General features: G+C 39.0%; 1 protein-coding gene across 3 annotated transcripts in view; it reads right to left on the reverse strand.

The window, feature by feature from the left end:
• Window positions 1–2,818, reverse strand: part of Znf385b (zinc finger protein 385B) — a 383,429-nt gene extending 380,611 nt beyond the window's left edge. For 2 of the 3 annotated variants that reach the window (XM_074071198.1, XM_074071197.1), the window contains exon 1: window positions 2,616–2,807. The gene's annotated coding sequence lies outside the window, so the exon portion shown is untranslated. Of the gene's footprint in view, window positions 1–2,615 lie in introns of all 3 variants that reach the window. The other variant, XM_074071212.1, reaches the window with a different exon arrangement.
• Window positions 2,819–27,435: the final 24,617 nt, after the last annotated feature.

The following is a 27,435-nucleotide window of genomic DNA, read 5'->3' on the forward strand; positions in this document are numbered from 1 at the left end:
AAGTAACATACAGAAAGAGCAAAAGGAGAGAATCAATAAAGCAAAGAAAATCAAGAGAAATCCCTAGAATTAAAAACATAATAATAATAATAATAATAATGAAGAAGAAAAAGTAGGGAAAACAGCCTGTATTGAGAACCATGGTGAACAGACACAGATATGGGGAAGATGACAAATTCAGGTAATGAAATAGTGTGGAGGGGCTTTAATAAAAAATGGAAGCAACTAAAAAGCAGTGGGAAACTGGTACACACACACTCACTGTTCTTTAGACCTCTGAGGACACACAGGATCTTATAGGAACAGCAGAAGGCAGATTTTTGTTCCTTATTTCTGTGAACAAAGGTTATTCACAAATGAAGCAGTCACTCTTCTGAGAAGTTAGCTATTTGCTCATGGTTTTTAATATAAATTATTGCCATTTAAAATCTTGCACTGACATCTTCAAACAGCCAGAAGAAAAATGTCTCAGGGTAGAAGGCAAACGGTGAAGGGGTGTATTCCTGGGGCAGAAGATCCTTGTCTTTTTCACGGTACTCAATTCCACCCAGCACTAATCTGGGAAGAAAGGATAAAAACCTTTCAGATACGTTTGTTTTGAAGGATTTTTTGCCCAAGGATGGGACACTTGCCTGAGCAAAAGAAAGTTCAAAGCACCTGATATACTTTGACAGATCGTCACATCACAGTCACACTTTGTGAAGTTATCCTCCAAGTGTTGACAGGTTCCACTCATAGCCACGTTTTGGTGACAAGTACTAATCATAGTTCCTTCTCTGGTTTACTGAAGAGGAAACACCTTCATTCCTTTCTGCCTCCATTCAAGAAGGATACATCAGAGGTACTGTCTGGAGGAATTAGAGGAAGGGGAAAAGGAAAGGATACTGCAGTCTGAAGAGGATGACAGTCACTCTATATTTATGAATGAAGACAGCATAATGAAACCCACCAGACACTGTTCTGAAGAGAAGAGAGGGAATAGGAATATAATGAAGGGGTGAACGTGTTCAAAGTACACTGTATGCATGTTTGGAATTATCACAATATTAATAATGTACAATAAATCAAAAATAAAATATATGTATACACATTATTCCCCCAAAAAATTATACATTAAATCCAAGCTTTCTTTTGCTCTGTCAATATGTATATTGTTAAAACCCTATAAAGCATCAACATTGGTTTCCCTAATTTAGATGATATTTAGTGGTTATTAAATGTCTCTAAAAGCCATTCCTTATCTAATGTAAAATAATATAATGCAAATGAACTGCATAAGGGATTATACTGCAAAACACTGATATTGCAGGATGATTCTAGAAAGGACAGAAATGTCTCCTTTGTAAGAAGAACCCACCTTTCCAAAAGCATTTTATTACAAATGCATTCAATAGAGCTCAAGCAGATCTCCAAAAATGACTGATATGTGGTTTTCATCCTAAAGTTCCTCAAATAACTTTTGGAAATTGTAAATTACACATCCACAAATACTTGATTTATGAAAATAGAGAATATGAACAACCAATGCTCTCACCCAATAAGCATTTTTTTCATCTTACAAATCTCAGATAGCAAAACTTGCAAGACAGTATTTTGCATTCCAAAGGAATTCATCTGTTGCAGGGAAAGGGCAGTGCATATGGCATCAAAATAACATTAAAGGCCTCTAAAATCAGGTTAAAATCTGACCTGAAACACTTAAGGGAGCTCCGTCAAGCCAAACCTTTAGCTGCATCTAAATATAGCATATTGACTTTATGAAAGGCTTTCCTTTTAATTTGATAAATGCATTTCCCACAGCTTCATGAACTGTGTGGAAGCTGCCAGTCTCCACACTTTAAGCTGGACGCTGTAACGCAAACGTTTTGTCCCTTCTATTTGAGTATCCTTTGCTCCATCTTTACAAAGTTTGCATTGCCCTTGGTATGATGCTCATCAGGAAAGCACAACCAAAGAGAAGGAGGCAAACCTCATCTCTGTGTGAAAATGAAAGATGTTTCCCAATCCAGGAACTTTGGAGAACATTCCAAAGCTTCGTTTGTTTGTACTCATGGGGTGGAGGTGGGGACCTCGTTGCCAATTTATTTTCCTTGATGGACCCAGGACGCTCGCCATCCAGGTTCACCATAAAAACCGTCCTCCAGAGCCTGAGGAAGCAGTGAAGGAGCATCTTCCTGCCAGCCCTCCCTTCATCCCACGGGGCCCTGCACACAGCAGTGGCGAAGCAGATGGTCCTCCCCCTCCCCTTCTCATCCTCCCTTCCTTCCGCCGCCGGCCCACAGTGTCCTCCCACCCTGCGCTGACACCTTTACCAGCGCTCGCTAGCCGATACTGACCTTTAGGGCTCCCAACAAGTGCCAACTTTAAGCACCTTCTTTCTGCCTCATCGTCCCCACACCTCACCTTCGTTCAGGGGCAGAACTCCCCTGGGAGAGTTAGTCTGCTATCCTCCTCTTATACCTCTGCACCTAAACCTCCCATTTCCCAGTAATGAAACCAGAGATGCAAACCCCAAACTTCCCAGCGGCAGAGGCGCTGCGGATAACCACACTGGGGCACTCTCCTTGTCCTCTATCCTTCACCCTCTCTTTCCGTCCTTGTAAATCCAAGCCTACCGGAGGGACTCCACTGCTCCTCTGGCTTCCAACACCCACTCTTTAACCCCGGGGACTCCAGGAGCCTCGCGTCTGCAGCCTGGGGAGCGGCGCCCGGACGCCCTCCTCTACAAGTGGGACTCTGGGACAAAGTGCAAACTCTTTCGCGAGGGGGTATCCCAGCCCGTCCCTCAGCGGCGCGCCCAGATGCCCAGTGGCTCTGCGGAGGCGGGCGGGGGACGCACAGGAAGGCGGCACCTGCTCTGGGGACACCGGGTGGGCTGGACTCCCGGAGCTTACCTCTGCGCGCCGGCCGCGGGCGCGTGAGGCAGTGGCTCCTCCAGCCGGGAAGCTGTTGCTCGCGCTCTGGTGGCGGCCGCGGCCCCGCCAGGGCTGCGCTGGGGCTTCTCGCAGACGCTCTCCGGTGATCTGCGGCAGCCCCGGGCGGTGGCAGCCGCTGAAGCGGTGGCGGGAGCGCGGGCGACGGCGCGGCGCGGTCCCGGAACTGTCCAACTCGGGCGGGCGTGGGGCTCAGACGCCCGGCCGTGGCCCCCGCGCTGAGCGCCTGCGCGCCGGGCCTCGCCCAGGTGAGAGGCGTGTGCCCGAGCCCGCGGGGCGCGCCCCGCGGGGACCCGCCAAGCACCCCTGGGTTTGGATCCCGAGGCTGGTGACGGTGCACCCAGGACAGACTTGCGACGCACCCACACTAGGGCGACCGAAGCGGGATTGCTTCTGGCTGGTGACACTGCAGAGCCTCCCGCAGCGGCGCTGCCTTAAATCCCGCCTTTCTAGGCGTGCGCGCTCGGCCGGGGAGAGGAGGCTCGGTGAGCCCCGGGGGTCCGGCGAGGTCTCAGCCCAGAGGCTCAGATCCCCGGGACGCACTTGGCAGTGAGAGGTCCCCAAAGGGGGCTGCCGAGCAGCGCCAAGGGGCGGATGTTGTGCGCGTTGGCGGAGCCAGAGTGAAACTCTCTTTTGGCGATGAGACCGTCACGCCAACTATTTGCGTTTCCTTCTGGACCAGCTCCGGGCTCCACAACGCACGGAGCAGCCCGGGCTCTTCGACCGAGCCGGGCAGACCCGCAGTGCCGAAGGCATCGCAGCCTCGCGTGGACCTCCACGACGGAGGAGAGGGGGAGGGGATCGTCCTCCGGATTTCTATTCTATATTTAAGTTTCAAAACTAAAATGTGTCACAGGGCTACCCTGATGTAGGACATCTTCTGAAAATATTGCAGACATGGCCAAGGTGCTCGATTCTGCAAGGGAAGACACTTGAAAACGTGGAAAGGGAGAGGAAACACAATTTTAAAACAGCAGTCTACTGAGATTACATATTTGGGAAGAAATTCAAGGGTAATATATGACAAGAGAGCGGTGTTAGACAGAAGGGATTTGCTTTTCTTTGACCAGTTATTTTAAAATAAGATTCTTCGGTTTTTGTCTCAGATGATTGACACTAACGCCATAAATAATTAATCCAGCAACTGTTAATGTCTTGGCATAATCGTCCAGAGTAAATACCTTAGCGTCCAGCCAAAGCTAACGCTGCTTTTCAGGCTGGGTATGCGATTTGACAATCGCATACTCACCCCATCCTAGAGGTTTCTAAAGGAGCAGGTTGTGTTTATTATCCACCTTGGAATTCAGGGTTATTGCAGGCGCCAGCACACCTGAGGTACCAGCATAAGAAGGGACATTAATCTGACTGATAGTTTTTATATTTTTAGAATCCAAAATCTTCACATCCTGCTAGGCAGTCTCACCTATTCACCACTAAGAACAGACACTTTTTGGTATGTTTTTTTCTTAAAACTGCCCTCTATGTGAAATTACTACAGGAGGCAAGCTCCAACCCCAAAAGAACATGAAGAGTGATAATTGCTTAAGGAGTCTTTTACAAAATTACACCGTTAGGATCTCTTCCCATCAGTGACGGTTATATTGAAAATAAGTCTTTCACAAGTTCCTGAAGACAGCGTTCTGGCAAACTGAGACAAGCAGGAAATTCCAGAAGCAAAAGCCTTCCTTGAGAAAAACACCCAGCTTCCAGTGCTCTGCCCTTCAGAGCTGGTAACTGTGTTGTTGCCTTGTTAGCTATTGAGCACAGGTAAGTATTGGTAGCTCCAGGAGTGTAAGGTGCAGAGAAAAGGGAAGGTCTCCTCAATGCCTCCAGTCAACACCTTGGATTGTACTTGGAGGCAAATGAGTAACCTCTGCAGAGTGGAACACCTGTGAGAAGTGCTCCCTGTGGCTTGCACAATTTAGCAGCATGTGCATTTTTTATGTTCTGCAAACTGCAACTACATCCTTCTATTCTCCTTGTCTATTTTTAATCACCTATAGCTAAAACTTGTGGTCGAGAATAATTTGAGGGTTGCATTTCCTAATAACAGCTGAAAGAAGCATAAAATACTTGCAGACAACTCCCAATTTCTCACCTATGACATAAGTGACTAAGAACTTTGTCCTTCATGTCCTTAGTCAGTACAGGATTAAGGCCTCTAGTGGCCCAAAAACAATACCTGTACTCTAAATGTACTTCAATATGGAAACATTAAGCAGAGAAGGAGAAGAAGAAGAAAAAAGAAGAGATGTAGAGAAAATTAAAACAGGCCCTTTAAGTATAGTGAATGAGAATGCGTGCCTACTGGAAAATTTGGCATTCAGCGTGCCTTTCCAGTGCTATATGGTGTAGAGGAGCCGCCTGTCCTCAAGCGCTCCCATCACCATTTCCTAAAACCATTATTCATTCCTGGCATCAATGGAGTAAACCAACTCAGAGACCTACATGTAGCCCTAGGTGGTCAATATAGTGTACACAGAGGGTTAGCACATCAAGGAGAGGGCCCCAACACCAAGTGGGAACATAGCAGAAAAGGATTCAAGTCTTTTTCTACTTTTTGTGCTTATGGGGTTTGTGTTGCATTTGTTCCTAAATATTTATTGAGTACCCATACTAAAAGCAGAGAAAATCCTTTCAATTACCTCTACAAATTCATACTTTCCATTGGATAGAAAACTTGGTGGTGAAAAGACCATCAACCAACTTGAGGACTTCACAAACCACTTGGTTTTACTATATAAGAAATATATATAAGATGTTATTTTAGAAAATAAACCCCTGTAGACATTTTAGATTGATTTGCTGCCATTGGTAACACTCTGGTCTTGGAGATGGGGCCATATTTTGAAAACCACTCTTGCAATGGAAAAAAACTGGAGCAGAAATAGAATAACAGAATTCTAATTTCAACTGTTCCTTTCAAACCTAGGACTTTGGTCCTGTAAGACAAGACCAATTGCATCAACCTTGTCTCAGTAGATGACTACAATACTCGAAAGATATAATACATGCAAAATACTTAGGAAACTGTGTAGGAACACAAGATAGCATTGGTTGATAGTTGTCTTGCTTATATTTCTCTTTTCCCTCATTGCTTTTGCAGTATCCTGCAAACTTTCCTTCAACGTGTTTTACATTTCTGTTTCGTTTTTCAACAGTCTCCATTAGGAATCTTAGTTAACAACTTTATTTTGCATGGCTGCAGTGGGTTGTTTTCGGAAAAGCAGGAGATCCTATGTTGGAGGAGCCTATCTCGAGTTCTGACCTTACACTTCTAAGCTGCATGATATTCTTCTCTCTAAACTTCAGTTTCCTCATCTCTAATATTGGCAAATAAACCTACCTTCCCCATAAGGTTAGCCAGAGGACCAAACCAAATGAGAAAACGCTTTGCAAACTATAAAACACGGTTCATTATCATTTATTTTAACAACTGCTTGGACAATAAATAAGAGCTTTATCTTCAAATTTGGCAAAAAGGTCTAAAGTATATCAGAAATGCAAAACAAAAAAATCATGCCTGAGGCTTTCAGAGCAACTTGCAACTAGAAGGAAAATAGTATAATAATTTTTCAATAGGCTATTAAATTGTATTTGTTTATGAGAATGTATGACTATCTAGCAAATGTCACAAAATCTTGTGTTGTATTTCAGTGTCTATATATTATGACAAATTAGTGGAATCCATGTTTTATGTTAGTGTTTGAAAGCTCTAACTCATGTTCAGTAAAAAAAAATTGTATCTGTTCAAAACCACTCATATTAATTTAAGGATCTATGCTTGCTCAAGAAGAATAATGATGAATTACAACAAAACTTTTTGAGGTTTTATTGATCAGGTAATTTTCAGTATCATTTTCTCATACAATCACTTTAAAAATAATGGAATTGCTAGGTCTTTAAGGATAACAAGTTGGTTTTATGTAGAAGTTCCCAACTTGACCTAGACATTTATCTCTTTAAAATCAATATGAAAAAGTGGAGGAGTTTGTTTAAATGAAAATCTTAAGGTTATTTCTGAGCTGTCAATTTGTGTCTTGTGCTTCTTTCATTTTAAAATCTAACTGTATTACCTTTTAAATCTAAACCGTAGTAGTTATATTCAGAAGGTAAAATGATAGAGACCTCGTGAAATGTCAAGCTTATTGTAGGACTGTGGCTAGTCTTTTTTCTGTCTTGGGGGATCATTTTTATGTGCTTCATTAGTATTCTTTGAAAAACAGTTGTCCTTTTGGCCTATAATTATTTTTTAAACGGAGGTTTGGAAGTCCTTTTCATCTTCCTTTTTTACTCAAATGCTCTTAGCAGAAAAAGATCATGTATTTAAATTTCTCACTAATGTAAGTCTTCCCTGTTCACAATGAACACGATTTATCTTGATATTTTTAAATTAATAAACTGTTTTTCCCCAAGTGTAACTGAGCTCTGTTTGTTTTCATCCCTTCCTCATAAAAATTTATTTTCTCGTGCTCTAGTGGAATTGGTGCTTGGCCATGACATTGTGCCCCTCTCAGGCAGTAATATCTTTTGTGTCCAGGGGTAACCAATAATATACAGTATTCTTCTGCACCCTGGCCACAGCTTTGTAGTAATAACAGGCCTCTTGTTAAGCATCAGCCCTGTGGAAACCTAAGCCAGCACTGTCTTGGGCCCTGAGATAAAGGTTGCAGAATTTCACCATACTCCCAAATCCTTTCCTGATTAGATTGCAAGGTGATTACCCTGGTTAGTACATATCCTCCTGTTAAGCTCTTTGCCCTGAGACAAATATAAAATAATTAATCTTCTTTGAACTGCATCGCAATTTTGATTTTCATACACTTTTTATAAATCTGAAGGTGTGGTAATGCTCTTTTCCAAAACATTATCTAGATTCCTAGGCTCAGCTCTTCCTTTGACTCCTTTATGCACTTAACTTACAACTGCCTCATAATTGTGGATGCTCCCAAGGAGTAGTGCCTTTCAATTTCAAATAGTTTTCCATTTTAACCTTGGCTATACTTTTAAAACACATTGCTAATGTTGAATTTACTGTGTTAAATAGTTTTCAGAAAGTGTCAGTGTCTGGATAGCCAGCACTGAGCCCTTATTAAAGAATACTGTGTTCCAATCACTCTACATGCATTATCCCATTTTTTATATAAATAATTCTGAGGAAGAAGAAATATCATTTTAAATGAGGAAAGTGAGAAATAGTAATTTTGAAATGTGCTCAAGATCACAAATGGGCACAGCCATAACTCTAACTCTGGTTTATCTGATTTTATAACTCTTTTCTTTGCTATTAGCATATAGTAGTTGTACCGGGATATACATTGTGATATTTACTTATGCACTTATAATACATCTTAGTTAGAATTGCCCCCTCTATTTTTTCCCTCATCCCCTTCCCTCTTCTTAGAACACTTTCAACAAGTTTCATTCTTCTATTTTCATATATGAATACAAAATACATCCACCATATTCACTCTCACTCACCCTTTCCATATGTCTTCCCCCTTCCCACTAGTGTCTACCCCCAGAAAAGACCTGTTTTTACCCTCTGATTGCTGTCTCTTTTATTCTACTTCTTGGAAGCTAATCAGAAGTATTAATTAGATTGCAAGTTCCACTGAATGTGGAAATCATATCCTACTCATTCTTAGTCCTTTATTGTGCCTTACAAAGAGCAGCTCGGTCTCTGTTTGCAGGGTACATGGTTTCCTTTTTCAAGTGAACAATTACTGTCACCAAAACTTTTAAAGTTATTCTCAACCTAAACCATTAAGGCAGGGTTGCAGGAAAAGAGTTAAAAGAGCTGAAGAGGAAGACCCCTATTTCTTGAGAAGTTCCAAATAACATCCTTCGATTTTGGACAACCATCTGAATTTCCTTAAAGATAGTAGCTGTCTCTCATATCATCTCTCCAATAAATTGTCAGCCCTTAAAAGTAGTGACTGTTTCTTATATTTTCCTTGCATTCATCCCCAAGCTGCACCAGGACTGCACCCTATCAATTGTAGGTGTTGACCACACACTTAACTGCAGCTGGAGATTTTCTGTTCTCATCACACATGTGTAAAGAACAGGACCTGATTCCCTGCTGCAACAAAAGATGTGACTCTTAAGAAGCCAGGCTCAGTCAATCATTTAATTATTTCTTCAACAAATATTATGTTTTAATATACAAGTATATGATGAGATACCAGGACACAGGATGAACAACATGGAGTTTATAATTTACAATCTGTAACAACAGATATGGTTTTACTATAGACCAAACAATGGTTGCTACTTCTCTTTTTACTCTAGTACTTAATTCCTTGGAATTTTACATTTGCAGTTTGCCCCTTATGTCCCTACCCCTCCCTTATTTTCTAACTCACTAAATTATTTTCCCCACCTCTCTTTCTTATTAAAGGTAATATGCTAATTATCTACTCAGTTTGAAAATGGCTTTTGCTCACATTTTTCATTTCCCTACTACTGGTCAAAGTTCATCTTTTCTTTTCTTTTTTAATAAGGGGCCAGCACCACTTGGCCAGTTTAAGGGAGCATCATAATCCTGACAAATGATGATATTGAAGATGTCCTACTTGATAATGCTTTGTACTCGCCCTTTGTTGTGAAAACCTTTACCCAAGTGCCTTCCAAGAGCTATTGGGATCAAGTACAGAGGACAAGTACCAATCATTGAAATATCATCACTGAAATGTTACCTGAAGAACTCCATGCTTTTGTGGGCATATTCTAGGGGTCTGGCTGAAATTACTGTAGCCTAGGTTGGTGATCTGAAAAGGATCCCTTGGAGGAGACAGACCTAGATGAATTTTAAAGTGCAGCAAGGATGTCATGAGCAATAGGCTGAGTTATGAAAAGATCTGAAGCCTGGGGGACAAGATTTGCCTGCTAGCACCAGCTTCTTGGACAGTGATCCTAGGCAGTTGAATCTAATTTCCTACCTGTTCAGCTTTGGTGCTATCATGAAGCTTTCTGAATTGACCTCAACGAACCTCTTTATGTTTTAGCCTGTCTTCACTTGCAGTTATTTCACACTTGCAAATGAAATTTTCTCTCTTGACATACAAATATCTCAACTTCGAAAGCAGATCAATTAAGTAGGTAGTTTACTACATTTAGAAAGTGTTATTTACTTGAAAAAAATCTTTGGAAGTTCTGATTTTATTCCCCCTGGAGTAATTGGCAATGCCTGGAAAAACTTTGGGTTGTCATAACTCAGGGATATGGCTAAACAACTTGCAATGCCCCAGACAGCCACCTGCAATGAAGAATTATTCTTTAATAGTTAAGGTTGAAATGAATTTAAAGGACAATTTTGTGTAAACAAAGACAGGTATACGCAATATTCACTAAAAGTTAAAAAATTATTTTAAATGGTATATCAGACAAGTTATGAAGTAGTTTTGGTAAAGATTTGATAAAATGGGTGTCTTAGTCATTGTTGCAACTTTTCCAGAATGTGGTGCACACCATATTTATTAAAATCTTAAAGTGATTATTCCTGTTGACTCGGGAGATAATTTCAATCTGGAACTATATCTTATGGAAGTAATATTAAATGTGGGGATATGGCATACCAAAATTATTTATAATACCTTTATGAATGATAGGCAAAACTGAAGACAACCTAAAGGAGACGGTTGAATGCATCCCAATAACAGAATGTTACGTAGTTATTCCTAATAATGGTTGTTAGAACTTTGGAGTAACATGCGAAATTACTGATTATAATGTAAAGTAGAAAATATAAAATAACTGTAATATAGCATGATCATAGCAAAGCAAAAATTAAATCAGTGTATGAAAATATTCATAAACCCACTCATATACATTGAGTCTCAGAAGTTTTGATTGATAAATAACATTTTAAGCACACTATATAAGTCACATTATATATATGTGTGTATATATATATATATATATATATATACATATATATATATATATTTGAATGTATTTTCACACTTGTATTTTGTGGTGCATACCATTTGATGTTCCATTTGCATATGTTAACTCTTCCTAACCTTAAAATCTAAGACAAAGGCTTTACCTTTTATTCTCTTTAAGGATATAGTTATATGTTATATGAGACTATTAAACAATTGGGCATACTCTCATACACTATTGATGGGACTGTAAGTTGACACAGCCTCTCAGGAAGTTACCTTACTAGTGCCTCAACAGAGCAATCCCACATTATCTTAGAGACACACCAATATACTGAAGCAAAGTAGAATGTACAAACATGTTTATAATATTGTGGTTTGAATAAGAATCAAACTAAGTGGTTAGTTGGTCAGCAGCAATGAGGTGATTAAATTTTTATCACTAGAATGTATTTGCCTATTAACTTGTGTTAGAAAAGTAATAAAAGCTCCTCAAAAAGCAAAAGACAGAAGATGATGTAATGTGTACTATCAGCTTTGATCACGTTGTGATGCTCACTCATACTAGTTCAAATGTCTGCTGAAATGTCACGGTTTTAGCAACCTCAAATTTATCTGTTCGTACCTATGTAGTTTGTTAAACAAAATAAATATTAAACACATTCAGACCTACTTAGGTTAGCAATAGGCTGCCACTTAAGTTTGTCCAAAGAATCATGAAAATGAAATGAATTCCATTTGTTTTAATTACCAGCAATCACTGTAGTTCAGACCTACTTCTTATTGCTGGGAACTCATGCTTCTCAACACAGCCCTGCCATCTCTGGATAAGTTCAGCTGTTCATGTTTCTTCTTCATAGTAATTTCACATTTAACATAATAATTTTCCTCACCTGTATTTCAAAAGTTTGTTTCTTATAAGCAATTTGTTTAAGTTGCATGCCTGACTCCCATTGAAGGAAAAGAATGTACGGTCATGGTGGGCTGTCTGACGTGCAAATTTGGTGAGGCATCACTAGGCCTGTCTTCCCCTGCATATACTTTAAAAGAACAAAGAAGTATCTACCCATCAAGCCCCACCTCTCCACTATTTCTAACCTGTAGGTCACACTCAGTCTTCTCTTTTCATCACTCCTGATATCCTGATATCCCTACCTCAGGTCCTTTTCAACTATCCATTTCTTCTCTCATATTAACTTCTTGTGGAACATTCATCCAGATCAAAACCCCCAACCCACTCTCTTATTCAACAGGAAAAACTTAACTCTTGCATTCCTGGAAGCTAGAACCATCTGACTAGATCATCATTAAATTTCTTCCTCACCACAAGGAGCACCTCAGAATTTCTCTTTTCCTCTCCAAGGTAAAACCACCTCTGTGTACTCATAGTGCCAATTTCTCTTGCTTCCTTTGGTACAGTCCTCAGTATTCTTGGTCTCATTACTTTCATTCGAGATAATGAGTACTCCATCATTTGAGACAATGACTACTTTTATTCAACATTTACTCTGCTCACTCTGCCCTTTTCCAATTAATAAATTCAAAATGAGAAAAGACAGAAAACAAAAATCCCTCCTTGACTTTGTTCCACCTAATGCTTTTGTTTTCTTTTGTTCTTTCCTTTGTCATTAACATGTGCTTAAGTAATATTTAAGTGACGATTTGTATTCAACACCCTGCTATGTACTTACTTAGAGTAGAAATATACACAAAAATACACAACATACAATCTCTGGTTTAAAAACCTAATTTAGCTGGTGCACGCCTATCATCTCAGCACTTGAGAAGCTGAAGCAAAAGGTTCAAGCGTTTGAGGCTAGCTTGGGCTACATAGTGAGACGCAGTGTTTAAAAAGCAATGAATAAGTAAATAAAATAACTGAATGTATTTTCACATGCCCAGGAGACTTCTTGGAAAACTCTGTCTCTACTTATTTTCTGCGCTTTCTCACCTTCTCTTCAATCAGTCATCAGTCTTTAATCAAATGTTCACTTTCAACACCAACAAGGTTTTATTGATTCCTAAATCTAAACCTTCTCAGTTGTCATCCTCTTTAACTGTTCTCACTTTAGAGGATGTCTATGATTTTTAAAAGTATTTTCATACCCTGATCAAAAATTAATTCTTGCAAACTGCCTGTAAAGAATGTGTTCTTCCACCATCCCAAACCCAGAGCTTGTTATCAGATGAGGCTCAGAAAGGGTAGCTGATTTACTCAACATCACTCAGCAAATATGTGACAGTCTGGACTTGGGACCATATTTTCAGACTTCAAAGCCTCTGTGTTTCTTAATTCCAAGGATACTTCACCATGCCTTCCATGGATGACAAAATGAATGATTGATGCCTCTTTTATATTAGTAGCATCTGCATACAGAATGCAGAACATTTGAAAATGGTTTTCTATCTCTGACTTGATCTGAGAGGGTGTCCTGCAGCAGGGGGCATGGAATTACTTCTCAGTAATTGTTGACACCCAGGTTTCCACACACGATGCCATCTGAGGGGAGCAGAGGCAAGCCAGTTGTGCTGCAATGTTATCCTCAGAATTTTTGTCATGAAGGTACCTTTCATGAGAACTTTTCAGTGCCTGAGTAACTCAATAGCTTAGTTTAAAGAGCAAGCGAACCCTCATTTCATTATATTCTACTACTAGAAGGTAATGTTTGAGTGGAGTTCTAATTTACAAATAATCACTTTCATTCAAGCATTTTTGAGTAACCAAAGAAACTGGAGAATCTTAAACACCCAAACTAAATTCACTGCTTGACTTTACAAAATGATTCGGTCCCACTTTCTTATATTCTAACCATGCTGAAACTCTTATGACCCTGATATCATCTTAAAATGGTTAAGCCAATGCTTTATCACTTTCTTCCTTTCTTATAAAACTCACAATCAGAGTCTCTTTGGAATTGCAATCTTGTCTAATTTCTTTATAGGTAACTTTTTTTTTTACTTGCTACATATGTTGTCTTAGGAAAATTATTGTCTGGTAAATGTACCTCTCCACCTGCTTTTTCTAAAGTAAGAGGCATAAACACATCTGGGTTTTTATCTTCTAAACAACTTCTTGTTTGTAATCCTAATTAGTCCAGTCATTTACCTTCATTTGTTGCCATCATGTTTGAACATTTGCTACCATTTGAAATGTTTTCAGAAACTTGCTGGTTATTGTCTTTTTCTACTCTAATATGTAATTTTTCTTTAATTTGGCTTATTTACATAACTTTCTTCCTCCTTTCACAACTTCTTTGTAAAATAGCTATTTTTAAATCTCTTCCATATGTCTACATAACTTGTCTGAGATCTCTGTTAGGCACTTATTTGTTTGAACTGTTGTCTTTTTCTTTCTTTTTTGCTTCCTTGGATAAATCCATCTTAATTTGTCCTACTTTTGAAGGGTTACAATTAAATTGAGTAAAATCTTTATGTTTGTAATCAGCACATGAAGCAAACTGTCATTTACTGGGTAAATGCACAACATTGCTCTTAGCTATGGGATGGAAAAGTCAGGCAGAAGAAAACCATAAAAACAGAGGTAATGCAGAAGTTCTTATGTTCAGGGAAAGTTAAAATGTAACAGTAGAAAAGATATCTAAAAAATAGGAATTCTCAAGTATATAAATATAGCCAAGTTTTAACTGCTTCTCTATGAATTCTAGAGAATAAGCAGTGATGAGTTGTCTTCATGAGGGAAGGTGTCATAGGTTCAGAAAAGAGTTTGGGGTGTTACTGATTGAGCTGGGAGTGCCAGGAGTATTCCAGCTGGAGGAAGAAATAGAGATAGAAATGAGCAACTTGCTCAGATATCCCCAACTCGTTGGCTAGATGAGGGAGTCAGAATCAATGGAAAATGAGTAAGTAGTTAAGAATCAAAGGAAAGAGGGATGTTGATTGTTTCTAAGTTGTGAGAGATTGTCACATAGTTTTGACTTTGATTCTTGGCAGTTATTTGTATTGCCAATATTTTCCCCAAGTTCTATCTTGTCTTCTATTTTTTTCTCTCAAGATGACTTAATGAGCACAAGTCTTTAACTTTAGAGTAGTCAAATTCATCAATCTTCTCAAAATTAGCACTTTTGTATCATCTTTAAAAAATTCTTTAGTGCTGGAAAATATTCACCTATATTTCTCCTAAATGTTTTCAAGCTTAGATTTTGACACTTAAGTTCTTATTCCATCTATAGTCAATGCTGGTGACCCACAGTTTTGTCTGGCTCAGCTTATTCAATGTTCCCTCTTTTCCCCTTCATCTACCATATCCCTTCTGATGCAAACTCACAGTTAAACAAATCTATTTCAGGTTCCCTGTTATGTTCCACTGGTCAACTAAAAAAGTAATGATTCCAACCACTGACATTTTTTTTTTTTTTGTGAGGGGGTGGTACTGGGATTTGACCTCAGTCCTTCATGCTTGCTAGGCAGGCACTCTACCATTAAAGCCACACTTCCAGCCCACTGACACTTTTAAGTGCTATTCTTAATTGCAATAGCTTTATACTATTATATTTTATATAATATTAAATCTGTAGGTAGATGAATGAGTCCTGAGTGGATCAGTGATGATAGTTTTCATGAACCCTGGATTATGACTAATCTAATTCTATACATTGAGATTCAAAGGTTGAAGCTGGCAGGAACACAGCGGATTCTACTGAGTTCAATTTTTGTATTTTAAAATCCAAATTTAATCTGTTTTATTAAAGACCAAATTTGTATTGGCTCTTTTAAAAACCAGTATTTACAGGTTGGTGTGCTGGTGCATATTTGTAATCTCAGCCCTTGGGAGGCTGAGGCAGAGGATGCTGAGTTCCAGTCAACCTGAGCTACATAGTGAGACTATTTCAAAAGCAAACAACAGCAACAAAAAATCCAAAAAACCAGTATTTATTTTTTAAAATCATGTCATATTTTATATTACCTGTGACATTGGAGAAACAACATAAACACACAAGATCTATACCAGCCAAATCAAAATTAGGCAGTTCAACTGTTAGTCTGAATAACCACAATTCTAAGAAAAATCTGTTACCTGTTTCTCAGCCCACATTCTTGGAGGGCATGCATGTGCATGTCCAGCCCCTAAAGTCATACCTGGCAAATAGTAGTCTCTGTTTTCTAGTCTTCATTTATGCTGAGAATACAAAATGACCCAAAGAGAAAATGTCAGGAGAGTAAAAAGCGTAAGTTAGCACAGTGTAAACTGTGTGCACTAGTGTTGAGAGAATGCGGGCAGAGCACCAGGTGCCCCAGAGGAAGGTGAGAAGCAGTGACGGTACTTGAGAACTTTCTCGTGCTGTTGAAAGTGTTGCTGTAGCTTCTCACTTGTTTCAAACTGCAGTCACAGCCCACTGGTGAGTCATGAGTAGCATTTATTTAAATAGATAACATCATATTATCTGTATTAATATTTGTAGGTAAATAGATAGATCTTTTATTTATAATTTATACATTTATTATAGATCTAGTTATTGCATATATTTTTATAAATAGAAGAGTTTCATAGAGTAGAAAATAAACAGTGTAAAAATTAGAAGTACCAGTTTTTTAAACCTTTATTTTGGTTCTTTGTATGGTTTAATATATGCAGATGTGGACTGGCTATAATCCATGGGTTGGTCCACCATGTTCAAAAGCCACAGTAAACTGAATAACAAAGGAGTCTGTGTGGCCTGCTGCAAGCCCTCAAGGCCAGGCTGCAGTTGCTCTTCTGCAGCCTTATACTTTGTTACCTTGTCTATTCAGATTTGCAGCCAAGTAAAACAGGTGCCTTACTGCTTAAGCCACACCTCCAGTCCATTTTGCTCTGGTTATTTTGGAGTTGGGGTGGGGGGCATCTCACAAACTATTTTCCCTGGGCTCACCTCGAATCACAACCCTCCAGAACTCAGCCTCCCAAGTAGCTAGAATTTAGGCGTGAGCCACTGGCATTAGGTAACTTCTCTCAATTCTTATAGCTACTTGCAAAGCCGAGAGTTCTGGTGGTGGCTACTCAAATATTTAAGCTCTGCCAGCCGATTAGAGTTGTTCTCCTATCTTTCATATCTTTATTCTGTCTACTCGCCTCAGAGCAATCCCGTTTAACAACAGTGTGGGTATCCTTCTCTTCCTACCCATTCTCTCATTCAGAGTCCAACAGAGTAAAATCATGATGAACTCTACAGACAAGAGTGGATCTCATACTGTAATTTCTCAAATGCCTGTGGTCTATTGTAATGACACTATGTAGAAGGAGTTTATATTCATGGAATGTACTGCCCAGGCAATTATGTTATCCTCTAAGAGTAAGTCTGTAATTATTCTGAAACAACTGCTTTGGATCCTTTCTTTCTTAGAGAAGCTTTGCAAGTTTTTGAAATTGAGAAAATAACATTTGAACTAATAAAGTTGAAATTGTCAGCACTTTTCCTACAATGCTCATTTGTCAAAAGTTCTTCAAACAATGAAAAATAAATCTTTGCAGAAACAGGATAAATGGATTCTATGTATGGAGCTGGGTCATGTTAGTTTTTTAGTTTGTTATTTTAGTATCTTTTTTAAATACCAAGAGCAAAACAAGACAACCCAAGAACCTTGATAAGGTCAGTCTTAGAGATCAATTCTGAATACTTCAAATGAGCCCATCCTTATCATGTTTCTGCCAAATGAGGAGCAACCTAGAAGAGAATCAAAGAGTTAGAACAAAGAGCCAACAGAGAGCAAAAGGCCAATAGGTTAGAAACTGAATGCCCAATTCTTACCATTGTTGGATCTCTAACTTCAGTGAGAACTCTATGTACCAGTGGACTTCACTTGTACCCATGCGAGCAGGAAATTGCTCCTGCAGGTGATAGAACACGAAGCTGCAATTCTATTGATGACGTGTTACAGGAGATAGAGACAGAAACAAATAGCACATGGGGTAATGGTTTTTAACTAAAGCTAATACATGTGAGTAACCAGAATACCCTTTTCAATTTGGTTTTTATTTTTTTCATAAAAAGAGAGACAGAAAATAAAGAGGTTCTGAAAATAACATTAAACTTATTTTGGATAAGTCAAATATATCCTGTTGTACTGGATGGTATATTTTTGAGATAATTTGAAAAAGAGGCATGTTTTTCAGCAGACATTGCATCTATAAAAGACTAACCCTGCCCTTTCCTTTAGTGCAAGACTCTCATGAACACTACAACAGAAGGCATTTCATAATTCCTTTTCACTGTTTTCAGTGCTCATGATACATTTCATCATACTGTGACTTACTAACAATGGCCCCTGAGTGTCCTCCAGATTGCCCTCGGAATAGTCTCATTATACCAATATTTACAATAATGTCTACACCTTAATTTCTGGAATAATTTAGATCGATGGCATTTCCCAAAGATGTGGTAGGTACATCGTCAGAGCCTTTTATTCTGTTAAGATGTACCATGGATTTCCGAATCTGAGAAGCATGGGCTGTCTCATAAGAAAACATGAACTCAATTCTTCTCCACAGTAGAAGCACTGGCAAACTTGTTACTGGGACTTAATACACAAATCCTTTTAAAAAGACAACTTTCCCTCTGAGTTATCTGTTGTTTTTGTTTTTGCTATTTTTTATTGTAGATACTCCTTTTATTATTGTGTAGATAAGGAGTGAAATTATATATTTCATTAAAGATATCTAATGTCCCTCATTGACTTTACCTTAGGCCTTTTTCTTTGAAACTTTCAAACTCATCACAACATATTGGATGAAATGCACAATGTCCTAATGACTTGCTGGATTGGTTTAAAAATATAATGCTTGCCATGAGAGAATTTGTCCAATATCACCTTTGATCTTGGTGCTCACTCTGACCTCAGCATTCACAATTTGTAGAAGTGAATAGTACTTATCATTTCAGTTCTATAAATAAATTGATACCTAACCAGGATGATTGCTCCTTGTTAATGAAGGGCCACTCAAGAATGGGTTCTTGGCTTTCTGTCATTGTACATCTACCCTTTTCAGGGCGCAGGATCTTTACATTTAAAGAAAACACATATGAGTTTATACCAGATGCTATGTGACATTTCCTATTACTATTAATTCTTCTGTCCATTGCTACACATGTTGTAAGCATCTTTCACACTTCTCCTCACTCCCATGGGCTAAAAATAGAACTTAGCATTAAACTTAACAGTAAAGGAAGAGGCAAAGGAAAGCTAAAATGAAAACCAGATGCATTATAAGATTAATTTGGTCACCTTGACAAAACATTAAACTTGCACTGTAGGAAAAGCTACATTTTGTTTTGGTTGCATAGATAACTCTAGAAGAGACTCTTCCTTTCATAAATTGGACATTATATAGTATCATGTCCATAAGAGATTATAAATTCCAGTTGGAAACCTCCAATCTCTTTTTCCAGTCCTTATTTAGGTCTGTTTATATCCTAAGAGCTGTATTAATCTCATAATGAACAAACATTTGACTCATATTTTCTAACTCTACACTGTTCAATGTTTAATTTATTGTTATTATTATCTGGAGTCAAGTCAACAGTAAATTCCATTACCAGAGAATACAATGACAATATGCAACCCAGAAATGAAGCTTAACAGGAGAACCCAGTAAGATTCTTCTTACACAATGGTTCTCATCAGAAAATGCTGAAGGCTTACCTGGTCACATTCTCCTATATCCTGCACTATCTTCTTCTCTTGGAGACTCAGAATGAGGGTGTAAACTCTGTCCTATTCTCAGCTCCACTAAGTCATTGAATAGTATTTGTTGAGGGTCTGCCATGGACAGAGTTTGCTCAACAACTTTATTTTCAGTGTCATTTTCTTTCCATGACTTCAAGACTTTGAAGAACTTTGAAAAAATTTTCATTACTAAAAGCTTGTGAACCTCAGACTTGAGAATGAATCTAAGTCTACTCTGCATAAAATTCTTTCTAATAAGAAGAAAACCAACTCATTTGTTGATAGCTGATAGGCCTAAACTTGAGTACCAACTCTATTGTAAAGATTCCTAAGGAAAATAAAAGCAAAAGACAGTTATCTTAAAGTACTTCATCTAATTGGCCAGTGAAACGGCATAGATTTTCTTTTAAATGCTGTTATGTAACTAACATTTCCTTCTAAAAGAAGGAAGGGGAAATGGCATTGCATAAGATCACAGAATAAAGGACGTGTGTCATTTGGGGCACCGTTCTTAGGAAATTAATAGGCTCCCAAATCAAGCAAGATGATTAATACTGACTTTCATTTGATCTGTAAGCCCACAATGGCAGTCACAGCATGCCCCTGACTTTGCCTGGCATTGTTATTTAATGCAAAGAGGGAGCTTAGAAGAAGATGATGAAGAGGTAAAAAAACATAAACTCTTCTGTATTAGGTCAGAAACTTCCTGATTGATGTACACAGCTTCTGATTTGGAAACCTCTATCTACTGTGTGTATGGAGATATTCTCTTTCTAAGACTGCAGGATAAAAGGTGTTAGTATTTTTAAATGCAGATGACAATTTTATAGGAGGAAAGTGATGGCCAGTTTTGCAGTTTCTAAAGGCAATGCCATTTGCAATGATATAAATAATAGTGCTGAGGAGAGTAGGGGAAAGTGGAATTGTTAATCATGGATATACTTTTACAATAAAATTACTATGAAATTTTGGCTAAATAAAATCAGTTTGGGAAGACTGATAGTAAGGCTTAAGTAGAAATTGGTTAAGGCAATAGAATACATTGATTTGAATAAATATACCCATCATTCTCTATTAAGTCTCAAGATCTAACTGGGACCTGAAAAATTAACCTTCCTAGGTCTCTGTCTGCCCCTGACTAGCCCTAAAGTGGAGAATTCAGACCTAGAAGCTATATAGGACTGGGGAGGGCACGTGTGTGTGTGTGTGTGTGTGTGTGTGTGTGTGTGTGTGATAGATCACTTTTGTGGATAAGAAAGATGGCCTATTCAAGCTCTTCAACTAAGTGCTGATGCCATTGTCGGAACCTAGAACTGCCATAAAAGCAACATGGCACCACCCTCACTGTTTTCCTTAAGATTTTTGCCCTGGTTGTTGCTTACCATAGCTCAGAAATCTGCTACAAAATAGTTTACACACATTGAATGACCTTTTCAATTCTACCTCTCACTCTGGCTCCTGTAAAGGCTTCCATTCCCTTTCTCCTTCTTTGGCACTATAGTCAGAGCATGAGCCCAGGTTCTTGCCTAATTTTGCTCCCAAAGATTTCTTCAGAGACCACAGCTTCTTCCCTACCCTACACAGCCACTCTGTAGGGGATTCCTCAAGTCAACACCAATGTGCTCTACATCTTTAAAAAGTAATTCCTTTATCTGATATTCGATATTCACATCTGCCTCAATGATTTTTTTAATGCTTTACTATTTTCATTCATTATTCATTTTTTCTCCATATTCAGGGAGTATCTGCTATATGCTCCCACCTCCCTCTCCCAATTAAAGATCTCACTCTCGAGGTTAGCCTGGCCCAAAAGACCAAAAATCGTATGTTCTCCCTCATATGTGGACATTAGATCAAGGGCAAACACAACAAGGGCATTGGACTATGAGCACATGATAAAAGCGAGAGCACACAAGGGAGGGGTGAGGATAGGTAAGACACCTAAAAAACTAGCTAGCATTTGTTGCCCTTAATGCAGAGAAACTAAAGCAGATACATTAAAGCAACTGAGGCCAATAGGAAAAGGGGAACAGGTACTAGAGAAAAGGTTAGATCAAAAAGAATTAACCTAGAAGGTAACACCCACGCACAGGAAATCAATGTGAGTCAATGCCCTGTATAGCTATCCTTATCTCAACCAGCAAAACCCCTTGTTCCTTCCTATTATTGCTTATACTCTCTCTACAACAAAATTAGAAATAAGGGCAAAATAGTTTCTGCTGGGTATTGGGGGGGGAGAGGGAGGAGGCGGAGTGGGTGGTAAGGGAGGGGGTGGGGGCAGGGGGGAGAAATGAACCAAGCCTTGTATGCACATATGAATAATAAAAGAAAAAGGAAGAAAAAAAAAGATCTCACTCTCATCCTCCTGTGGAACTTAAACTGGGGAGGAAGACAACCAGTGTAAATGTCATGACATGGAGGTGTCAAGTCCTTTGGTCTGTTTTTAGGCAAGTTTTACCCCTAAGTCTCTGGTATTGATCATTCAAAGGTGATTAAATGTCTACAGCAAGCCAGACACTTTCTTATGTGCTATAGTTTTAGTACCAAAAAAAACAGAGAACATTCCTACCTTCATGGAGCTTATTATATTCTAGTAAGCCAAAAGTCAGCTAGATAATACATGAATTAGTAAAACATAGAATAAGGAAAGTAGTGATACATGCTGAAGAGAGAAATAAATCAGGGAAGAAGAATATAAAATATAAGAGGAAGGACAATATATTAGGGTAAGCAGGAAAGAATCCCTGCACAAGCGACCTCTGTAATACTCTTCACTAGGGGCATTTCATTCCATGACTATTCCTCTTCCAGGAAGGAGGAAAGGAGGCAGTAATCATAACAGAGAACAAGAAGAAAATTAAGCACCTCAGGCATATTTAAGGAAAAGTATAAAAGAGGATAAGATTTTACACAGTGAGTATTTAACTTTCCCCTGTTTTCTCCCTGCTGAAGTCCTTCTTCGGTCTGGCATTATCTTGGGAAGTTACCATTTTCATTTCCACAAAACAACTTTCTACAAGACCTGAACCAATTACACTAAAGAATTGAGTCACCAGAGATCTTTGACCCCAAATTGGTTCACTGTCTTGAAAAACAGAGGAATACCAATTAAACTCTTTGGTCTCAGAAAATTCAAACACACACACACACACACACACACACACACACACACCACACTCCAGGCCAAAACCCCAGACACAAGAGGAACAGGATCCTCTGTAGCCCCTGAAGCAGTAGTTCTTATCCTTTCATCCATTGCAGTGCTCTTGGAGAAGCTTGTGAAACATATAGAGCCAGGATGAAGAAAATGCCTGCTTTTAATTTCAAGGGGTTATAAATCTCACAAGGGGGGATGGCTTCATGGCATTGGGATTTAGGACACCTGCTTTAAAAGGAAAATTCATCTTTTTCAGAAAGCTAAAAATTTCTCATATTTAGATTTGTCAGCACCCTCAAACTTTAGAGTTGCAGATTTACTATCTCCGTTTGCTACAAACAAACCGTGGCTTACAATTCAATAATTGGAATCGAATCTCTCCCTCCTCCCAATATCAGAGCAGTCACAAAGACTAGCAGGAGCTAGACAAGTCAGTTCAGACTACCTGTGTGCCACCATCAAACAATTGCAGGAGTTACCCTCTGGGCAGTCTCTGTAACCCCTTGCCAACATCTCTGTGACCCTGCTAGAAGCCCTGTACCAGGAGAAGGACTGAGTTATGCAAACAGATTGAGCTGTCTTAGAAGATTTTTTTCTCCCTCTTCCTATCAGTGGGTGTTCTCTGTCCTACCATTTATTCACTATGCTCACCTGGAATGGCCTCGAAAATCTCTTTGTAAGCACTGAAGCTCAGCTCCAGCATGTCAAGGAGGAAATTAAGGAGAGAGGAAGAGAAAGATTTTGCCTGCTGAGATTTTTCTCATCTGTGTACCTGCCAACTTCCCAGTAGTCCAGTGAATTTGAGCTTAAACACTGAAGTTAAAAAAGAATCACCATAAAATAACACATCTTGACTGCCAGGAAATAGCCCAGAAGAGGAAAGAGTTTAGGCTTGCGTATATCCTTGCTTTTTGTTTTTGTATCAGGGAGAGAGGTGCTGAAGCTCTTATTTTCATAAATTGCAAAATGCTTCTCCCACTTTTTTCCTGTTCCCACACATCCTCTTTTCTGGCTGCATTGGTTTGTGAACTTTGTGTTCTCTCCAAAGGAGTTAGCTAGAGAGGAAATGGTAATTTGTTTAGCATGATTGAAATCAACACTGCTTTGACAAAGCAGTCCCCATAGTGTTTACGTGGTATGTGACATATTTGCAATCCATGATTTTGGGTGTTTGGGTGGGGGGACACTGTCATTTAAAAATTATTTTTAATAGGTGGATCTCCAGTATCTTCTGGGAATGAACTGAGTTACTATCAAGGAAATGAGTCAGCCCGAAAACCAAGACCTAGGCTCCTAAATACGAAGAAGGTTCCCTCTCTGCTGATTGCATGCCAGGGCTCAGCCTGCTTACTCTGCCACTGGCAGAAGAGAGAGGGGACCCCCAAGAGGAGATGCTCCGGTTCCTTTGATAGTCTCCAGCTCTGTGGAGAATCTTCTTGTCCTTAATGAGGACAACCTCAATCAGAGACACTCTTATCACACTATAAAAAAAAAACACAGTGGCCACAGTGACCAGAAAAGAAGCTTGTTAAACCCTTTACGGGACATTCTTAAGTGTCTGTGGCTGATGTAGACCTCTGAAGTTGCTACACACGGACTGCACATGGCAGTGCTGATACTGAAGCAGATATTATGGGTCACACAGAAGGAGCATGCTAATGCAGTTTTCAAGCAGGGATGGCATCTGCAAATGCTTTGATATCATGACTGGTGGCAGGAGTGCTACCAGCATCTGGTGGGTTACAGGCCAGGTTTTTGGCTAACTATCCTATCACACACAGGACAGCTTGCCACCAAATTATCCAGCCCAAGATATCAACAGTGCCTAGGTTGAGAAATACTGCACTAGAGGGGATGAGGGGGTAGAGATTTGGCAGCCAGGAAAAGCAGACTGTAGGAGGAAAATAGAGCAGAGGCGCCTATAGATACAGACGTTTGGCCTTTTCAAGAAAACCTCAAATATTGGATGCCAGAATGAGGTAGAGATGTTTTCGACTGAATATTTCATGTTAGAATTGGACAATGGAATCAAGTTGTTGATAAAAACAGGAATATTGTTCCATGGCTTGCTAGAGGTTAATGATTCCGCTCTCCTGGTCTTTCATGTTCTAGTAGGGTATGCATGAATGTCAAAAGAAGGCAACAAATTCAGACTCTTCACCCCTCTGGAAGCAGGCAGTATATAAACTATAAATGAATAAAACTTGGGTCCTTTGTGCCATAGACAATGCTGGTTAAAAATAAGGTTATACATTCTTTTCTGTGCAAAACACACTATCGACAACAGTAGGCTTAAAATGAATGAACCATTTCCTGCCCCTCTAGACTGCAGAACTAGGTCTGAAAAATGTCCAAGGAAGGATGTCAAGGATTTTGCAGGAGGTGCTTTCCATGGATAGGCCTGGGTCCTTGCAAAGAGCTCCCTCCTTTTCTCACTAAATATCTCCTTGGGAGAATTACTGACAGAGGGCTGGTTGGTGGTGTGGGAGCCTATGTGCATTGCATTTCTCTGCCTTGACTGTCACATGCTTTCTAGGCCATGCCTACTTGGCCAATAATGAGCCTGCCACCTTCCTTTTGATCCTCAGCTACCTCAAAAAGAGGAGTTGGATTTGATGATCTCTAAGGTCCCTTTTCTGTGCTAATATGTCTGGATTCTACAAAGGTGATCATTCTTGTGCTGGCAGAGGAGTCCTCTCTATTTTCAGTGGCCTTGTGAAGTTCACTAGCATAGTAGACTGCTCTGTACTGACAAGTAGGGAGAAGCACCCAGAACATCCATCTCTCTTATCCCATCCTTGCATTGAAGTAATGCCTTACATTGTCCATTGTGATTATGTAAGAAGGACTTTAATGGACTAGTTTTATGAGAGGATTCAATGATAGAAAAACAGATTTTAGTTAGAGCTTTACTTAGAGGATCATTCCACAGAAGCTGAGGTGACTTCTAAAACAGTCCCCAGGGTGGCTCAAAAAAATAATGGAGAGTCTAAAACTAGATCATTTCCTGGTGAAAACTCCAGAGCCTGTTCAATGTTTAATCCTTTCTGTAATTGGATGGTTTTCTTTTTCTCATTATGGTATTTAGAACAAAGTCCTTGACTTGTCCATTGGACACATCTTTATGTGTCTGACTTCCTAGTTTTTTAAATCAAGGCTTTCCCATTTTAAATATAGTGTCTGTATTTTGGGGAATTAGGGTATTTATTCCCATTTTTCTAACAAATATACAGCATTAAATATTTATCATTTAAAGACAATTAAAATGTAGAATCATGAAAACATCATTTCAATGATTTAAATTGTAACAGTGCTAACATAACAATGCACAAATAAGAAACCATTAATTCTATAGGTTTTTAAGCATTTAAAAGGCCTTGTGACTTTAAAGATAAGAGATAGGTGTGTCTGTTTGCTAGAATGAGTAATAATGACACTGGAAAAGAATAAGAACACATGCCTAAGATAAATTAAGATGAAGCTGTGCCAAAAATTTTACTTGCCCAGTGAAAATTTCCACAGTTCGTAATTCTACCAGATTAAAAGCAATACATCAGAATTAAACCTCTTATATGAGTATAATATGTAATTCAGCGAAGTTATTAGGAGTCATATTTATACTTTTAAAAATCCATATATGTGTGTGTGTGTGTGTGTGTGTGTATTCCTATTTCACTGAGATCATCTTAATTTTTTTTTATGACTGTGGGGCTTGTAAGGTCACCTTAATTTGGATGTTTGGAATTGATCTGAGATGTGGTCTGTGATGATAAAAGCCAAACATGTAGCAAAAAACTTTAAAATTGACACTTTCATTATTCAGCTGACCTTCAGAATGACTCCATATATACAAATCTATATATTGCCATATATAGATTGCTTGAACTTTAACTGTCACATTTTCCATATAGACCAGCAGAAGCTATATGCAGTGTTAAGAAGCAAAAAAAGGTGGATTCCCTATGGAGGCTCAAAATGTGAAGTAGTTCATTAGTTTTAGCCTTGTGTACCTCCAGCAGCACCATTCCTTACAAAATTTTTAAACAGCGTGCTGAGAGAGGTAAGCCAAACTCAAAAGGCCAAATGTCACATGTTCTCTCTCATTTATGGAAACTAGACCTAAATGATGATGATGGTGGTAGTGGTGGTGGTGATGATGACGATAGGACATGAATGTATGTGGGGTAGTGTCTTAAGGGGGTGATCAACAAGAAGGGGGAGGGAGAAAGGAAAGGATATTGAAGGGTGAGAGGATGGATGTATACTCCATATATATACATAATGAAACCTACCTCTTGCAAATGGGGAGGAGAAGAAAGGGGGTTGGAAATATAATGGAGGGGGTGAACTTGTTCAAGGTACACTGTATACATATATAGAATTATCACAATAAAATTTCCTCAAATTATTAATGTATGATAAATCAAAATTAAAAAGTATATCAGTGCTTAATATAATAACCACAGTTATTGGCTCTGAGGCATACATGCAGGGCACATCCTGATGCAGGCATGTACTGGTTCTCCTTTGGACTAACTTTAAATTGCTGAAAGGATAATTGGGCACTGTCAAGGGCTGAACATTCATGTACATTTTTTTCTCGTTTATTCATATGTGCATACAATGTTTGGGTCATTTCTCCCCCCTATCCCTTTATACATTTTTAAGTGGACACTTGGACCTTCAGAGAATTTTTTAAACAAAAATTTTGGGAGATCACTTGATAAAGCATTCTGACCTTTAGTGGAATAACCACGTCATCAATATAACATAGTGATCAGGTTAACACTATTATCAA

This window comes from Castor canadensis, chromosome 4 (assembly GCF_047511655.1).
Source record: "Castor canadensis chromosome 4, mCasCan1.hap1v2, whole genome shotgun sequence".
Lineage (NCBI taxonomy): Eukaryota > Metazoa > Chordata > Mammalia > Rodentia > Castoridae > Castor > Castor canadensis.